Raw genomic sequence first — 6,330 nt, forward strand, 5'->3', positions numbered from 1 at the left:
GGGGGAGGGGGAGGGGGAGGGGGAGTTAGTGTTTAATGGGGCTGGAGTTTCAGTTTGGAAGATGGAAAAGTTCCAGAGATGAGTGATGGGGATGGTTGCACAACAATGTCAATGTACTGAGCTGTGCCCTTAAAAATAGTAAGATGGTAAATTTTATGTTAAGTATATTTTACTACAATTTTAAAACTTAAAAAAACGTGTAAGACAATCACTTGAAAAATACTTTGGGAAGAGAGCTAGACTGAAACACACAACACTTAGGGATACACCTTTATCACCGTGTTCACTAAGAAGATCTAATAGCTGCGGTGACTGCAGGGTGATGAGGGTCCGCTGAATTTCGAGCCATCTGCAGCCGTGCGAGCTGACGTGAAAATACCTGTGGTTTTCAATTAGGGACAAAGTCACAGAGCCTGCTGTTGTCTCATAATTAAGGAAATGATAACTAGCGGTTAGAGTCAGTGAAAATAAAGATATGTATCCCCGCCCCCCCTCCCCCAGCAGTTCATGGACTCCCTGAACTCCATCATCAGGTTCCCTAAAAGGTCCATGGATCTCAGGACAAAAAAAGGTTGGAGCAGGGGCGGGGCTGCAAAGGAAGTTATATGGATGCAAACTCCCCATGGGGCCCTTGCTGAGTGCCTGACTCTGGTGAGGGAGAAGTTTTATTGAACACCTACTGTGTGCTGGGCATGGGCTGGCTTTGGGGATACATCAGGAAGAAAGCAGTGGTGCCTGCCTTGGGGGCTTCTGGAGCTGGAGAGGAAGGGTACATTAAACCCACCTTCCCATGTCTCCCTCCCCCCTGCCCCACCATCACCAACTTTTGGTACCTGCTCCCAAGCCAAACACATATGATTCATGTCTTAACCTTCCCAGGTAGGTTTGAATGTGCCCATTTTATAGGTGAGAAAACTGAGGCTCAGAGGAAGTAACAGGGCTGGAGCATGCTGGCTTCCACGGGGAACCCTGGGCTCCAGATGGAAAAATCTACCACCTGCAGACAGGTTGCCCACCTCCCTGCTTCAATGAAAGTAGAAACACATTCCAGTTGAGGTCTAGGTTCCCACCCAACTTTCCTTCTTCCTGCACCAGAAAGGTGGCCCTCCACTTGGGTGCCCATTCCTTTAGTTTTGCATGCATATACGCATATCCATTGATGTGATACTTATTTTTAATAATGGATAATGATTTTTAAAAAAATTTTGATTTTGAGAGAGAAACATAGATTTTTGTTCCGCTTATCGATGCCTTCATTGGTTGTTTCTTGCATGTACCCTGACAGGGGATTGAACCTGCAACCTTGATATATCGGACGATGCTCTAACCATCTGAGCTACCTGGCCAGGTCTGATAAGTGTGATATTTAGTGTTCTTCAGTCTGGTTTGGCTTTATAATTCATATCTTCCAGAAGCCAGCAAACTTTGTTTCCATAAAGGATCAGATAGTGATTATTGTCAGCATTACTGACCAGACCATCTATGTTATAACTGTCTGACGCTGCCCTTGTAGCAGTCACAGATGTATCAGTAAATGAGGTGGCTGTGTGCCAATGAAACTTTATTTAGGAAATCAGGCAGCAGGCTGGACAGTGGCTGTAGCTCACTGACTCTGGACAGAGATGGCATCAATATTCACCTTTATTCCATTGACATCTCTAACATTTTTCTAATCCACTATCTGTAGCCCAGTCTTGTTCTTTTGAAGTGTTATGTTCTCGCTAAGCATGGCTGTATCACAATTTACTGAGTCCCCTGTCATTGGACATGCTGGTTGCTTTCGCTATTCCCCAATAACAGGCATCGCTACCTTTCAAGGTGGTGGGTCAGGGTGGGGGGGATCTGAGTGCTGAGTTCAAATCCTTACTCTGACACTGACTAGCTGTGAGATGGGCCAAGGGCCAGCCCCCTGAGCTATGCCTGTCTCCCTCCCTGTAACATGGAGGTGGTAACTGCACCTACCAACAGGGTTTCGGTGGGGCGGCTGCCGAGAAGGGGAACTGTGGGACTCCTCCTCCAACGTGGAAAAGATACATTCTCGCTCTTACTAAATACTACTGACTGTTCTCCAAATCGGTCCCCCCTCCCCTCCCCCGTTGGCACTCACACTGGAAGTGAACAAAGGGCTCATTTCCTCCGTCCCCCACTGCATGCTACTTTCACTTTCTTGTGTTGAATTCATAGGTGCTATAGTCTATAAATCTTAAATGAACAGCTCAGTGGATTTTTGCATATGTACACACTCCCTATAGCCAACACCCAGATCGTGATGTAGGGGTCATTTCAGCCTCAAGAAGTCCCCAACGCCCAGCTGGTGTGGCAAGCGGTTGAGCGTTGACCCAGGAACCAAGCTGTCGCCAGTTCGATTCCTGGTCAGGGCACATGCCTGGGTTGTGGGCTCCATCCCTAGTGTGGGGCGCGCAGGAGGCGGCCAGTCAATGATTCTCTCTCATCATCATGTTTCTATTTCTTTTTCCCCCTCCCTTCCTCTCTGAAATCAATAAAAATGTATTAAAATAAACATGAAGAAGTCCCTATCCACCCCTTCCTCATCGTTACCCACAGGGCAAGCACTGTGCGGGTTCTCTCACCGTAGTTTAGTTTCACCTTGTCTTGAACCTTCCTCGCAGTGGGACCAGAGTATGGATTCTTGTGTCTGGCTCCTTCCACTCGAGGTCATGCCTGTGAGTTTCATCCATATGGCTACAAATATCGAAAACTTACCTTCTTCCTTGCTGCATAGTATTCCACAGAATGAACCCACCCTGTTCTGCTTTTCTATTCTCTTCTGGGTGCACACCTGGGTTCTCCAGTTGGGAGCTGTTATGAGTAAAGCGGCTGAGAACATTTGGGGGCAAGTTTTTGTGTGGGCATTTGCATAGCACTTGGCTACACATACAGGAACAGGGCTGCTAGGACAGAGGGGAGGTGTCCCATTTGCTTTTTATTTTTTTAAAAAATATATATATATCTTTATTGATTTCAGAGAGGAATGGAAGAGAGAGATAGAAACATCCATGATGAGAGGGAATCATGGGTCAGCTGCCTCCTGCACACCCCCTACTGGGGATTGAGCCCACAACCCGGGCATGTGCCCTTGACCGGAATCAAACCCGGATCCTTCAGTCCGCAAGCCGACTCTCTATCCACTGAGCCAAGCCAGCCAGGGCCCCAGTTGCTTTTTAAATAGGCTTTGTAAATCCTTGCCCATCAGACCCAGAGCCCTCAGGAGGAAGCGACATTGCCCTGTCCTTGCTAATGAGAAAGCATAGGTCCTTTCAGCTCATTAGTGGGCCTGGGCCTGGGTCTGGGCGGGGGGTGGGGGGAGCAAAGGCCCCCTCTCACTTCCATGCCTCCGTTGTGGACAGACATCATGCTGGTTCGTCCCACTGCTCCAGCATCAAGCATCTGCTATCCTGGCCCCAACATCACCATTGCAACCCACTGCTGGAGATGTGCCCCACCATTAGCCTTTAGCGTGGCACAGTGATTACAGTTACTGTAGCAAAACACATTGCAGCTTTTCAATCTCGGGAGGAATAGTTAATCTAAGCAGCAAGATGTAACAGGAAGCACAGCAGAGGGGTCTCAAGCAGAGGCTGGCAAGCTTTTCCTACAAAGAATGGGAGAGTACACATTTTTGGCTTTGTGGGCCATGGACTTGGCCAAAGAGATCTTCCCTCTTCCCATCCCACTCTCTAAGATAGAGGGGATGGCCCTAGCAGGTTTGGCTCAATGGATAGAGCCTTGGCCTGCGGACTAAAGTGTCCCGGGTTCCATTCCGGTCAAGGGCACATGTCTGGGTTGCGGGCGCAATCCCCAGTACGGGGCGTGCAGGAGGCAGCCTGTCGTTGATTCTCTCTCATCATTGACGTTTCTATCTCTCTCTCCCTCTCCCCTCCTCTCAGAAATCAATAAAAAAAATAGATTTTTAAAAAGAAAAGCCTTCAGGCTCTGGCTGGGTAGCTCAGGTGGTTAGAGCGTTGTCCCAATACTCCAAGGTTGCGGGTTCAATCCCCAGTCAGGGCACACACAAGAAGCAACTAATGAATGCACAAATAAGTGGAACAGCAAATCAATGTTTCTCTCTCTCTCTCTCTCTCTCTCTCTCTCTCTCTCTCTCTCAAATTAAACAAACGAGAGAGAGAAGAAAAGCCTACAGTCGCTCATCAGAACAGAATGAACACAGAGGAGCTGACTGGCTGCTGCCTGTGATGAACGACCCTCTAATTACGCCACCACCGACTTCATGAAACAATGTGGGAAAATGTGGTGAAAGCCACTCAGTTAGTGTTAGCGTCTCACATGACAACAGCTAATACATCCCATTTTGCAGAGGGGAGGGAGCAACGCTGGGCAGAAAGGGGAAGCTGGTCAGCCAAGCTTCTCCAGCAAGTTGGGGTACACGCAGACAGAAGAGAACCCTGACTTGCTTGCCAGGCCCTCATGGGCTGCAGGGCCAGCCAGCTGCCCCGGTCGGAGACCCAGGTCCACTTATTGACCAGGAGACTTTGAGCAAGTTATGTGTTTTCCGTCTGCCTCGGTTCCCCAGCTATAAAATGGGAAGATTAGTGGCGGCTCCCCCAGAGGGCGGGATGCGGATGAAGCTGACACCCACCAAGGGCTCAGAACAGCACCTGGCTGACTCATGGCTACGCCCAGGACCAGCTGAGCATCATCAGTACGAACAGATTTGCTCCCTGCCAGACTGACAGCCCGCTTTGGGAAACCCCAGTGATTCATGTAAGCAAAAGGCAGGAAAATTAGTGTTTGGAGTGAAACGAACTCAGTGGTTCTCACCCGGGGATGTTGGGCAACTTCTGAGGGCACCTGTGGGGTCACGCCTGGGGAGGGGTTTCCTGGCATCGAGTGAATGGGGGCCCAGGATGCTACTCAACACCCCACCGTGCCCAAGACGGCCCCCCACAGAGAACGACCCAGACTCCAATGTGCAATGTGACGTGAGCTAACCTCAGCTTCAGGCTCGATTATTACAATCTGTGCACCTGAAGCTGGACCTCAGGGGAGGACACTGAGGGACGGAGGGGGAAAGGCCTCCACCTGCGCCCCACGCCAGGGACCCATGTCCCACCACGGAGCTGGGGTCAGGCACCGCCCAGGCAGCAAACAGAACGAGCGGATTTGTTGCGTTGCGGACGTGGCTGAGGGGAGGCAACCCTGCTCCCCGGCTGTGTGCTCCATTTTGTCATCTGCACAGTGGGGACACCTAACCTGCAAGGCTGAGGTGTTTGTGCGCGGAGTGAATGCAACAGCCTGGGCCAGAGTGAGAAATGAGAGGATTCGGCTTCAGTGTTGTAAGCAAAGGTCAGTGGGAACACAGCCAGTGATTACAAGTGGACACGCTGAGTTCTATTCATTGGTAACTTCTTAAAAGAAATATTTTTATTGATTTCAGAGAGGGAGAGGGTGAGAGAGATGGAAACAACAAGGATGAGAGAGAATCATTGATCGGCTGCCTCCTGCACGCCCCCTACGGGGGATCGAGCCTGCAACCCAGGCCTGTGCCCCTGACCGGGTATGGAACTGTGACCTCCTGGTTCATAGGTCGACACAACCACTGAGCCACTGCAGCCAGGTTCACTGGCAACTTTTACTCTTTGCACCTGGTGGGAGTTCCCTGCAGCTGCTGTAACCAGTGACCACAAACACAGAGGCTGAAAGAACCACAACACTTCACCCTACAGTCCTGGAGGTCAGAAGTCCAAAATGAGTCTTAGGGGCCAAAATCAGGGTGTTGGCAGGATTGGTTTCTTCTGGTTCCTGCCTTTTCCAGCTTCTCCAGGCGCCTGCATCCTTGGCTCGTGGCCTCGCCCGTCCGTCCTCAAGGTGAACGGCAGAGCATCTTCCCATCTCCGCTCTGTCCTCACATCTCCTCCAACTCTGACCCATAATGAGGGCCCACCTGGATAATCCTGCGTCATCTGTCACCTCCAGATCCTTAACTGAATCCCATCTGCAAAGTCCCTTTGCCATGGAGGTCCTGGGGATTAGGATGTGGACATTTTGGGGGCCACCCTGCCACACTGTTCCCCACACACCTACAATAGGACGACGCAGACAAGATCCCACGGGCCAGGGCGGGGATGAAAGGACCCTGCACCGGCTCTCCTCAGCAACGTCCAGGACCACATGTGATGACTGAAGGCCAACAAGGGTGGTGGGCACATGGCTGGCGATCATTATGGGCACCCTCTGACGCACCGAGTGCCAAACTTCAAGTTCGGTAGCAAGTCCATCCCTGTCCCACCCTCGTGAGCAAAGGAAAAATTCCGGCCACAGAGACGCCAGAACTGCTCAGCTGCTGGGAAC

The sequence above is a fragment of the Myotis myotis genome, unplaced genomic scaffold (assembly GCF_014108235.1).
Source record: "Myotis myotis isolate mMyoMyo1 unplaced genomic scaffold, mMyoMyo1.p scaffold_m19_p_6, whole genome shotgun sequence".
NCBI lineage: Eukaryota > Metazoa > Chordata > Mammalia > Chiroptera > Vespertilionidae > Myotis > Myotis myotis.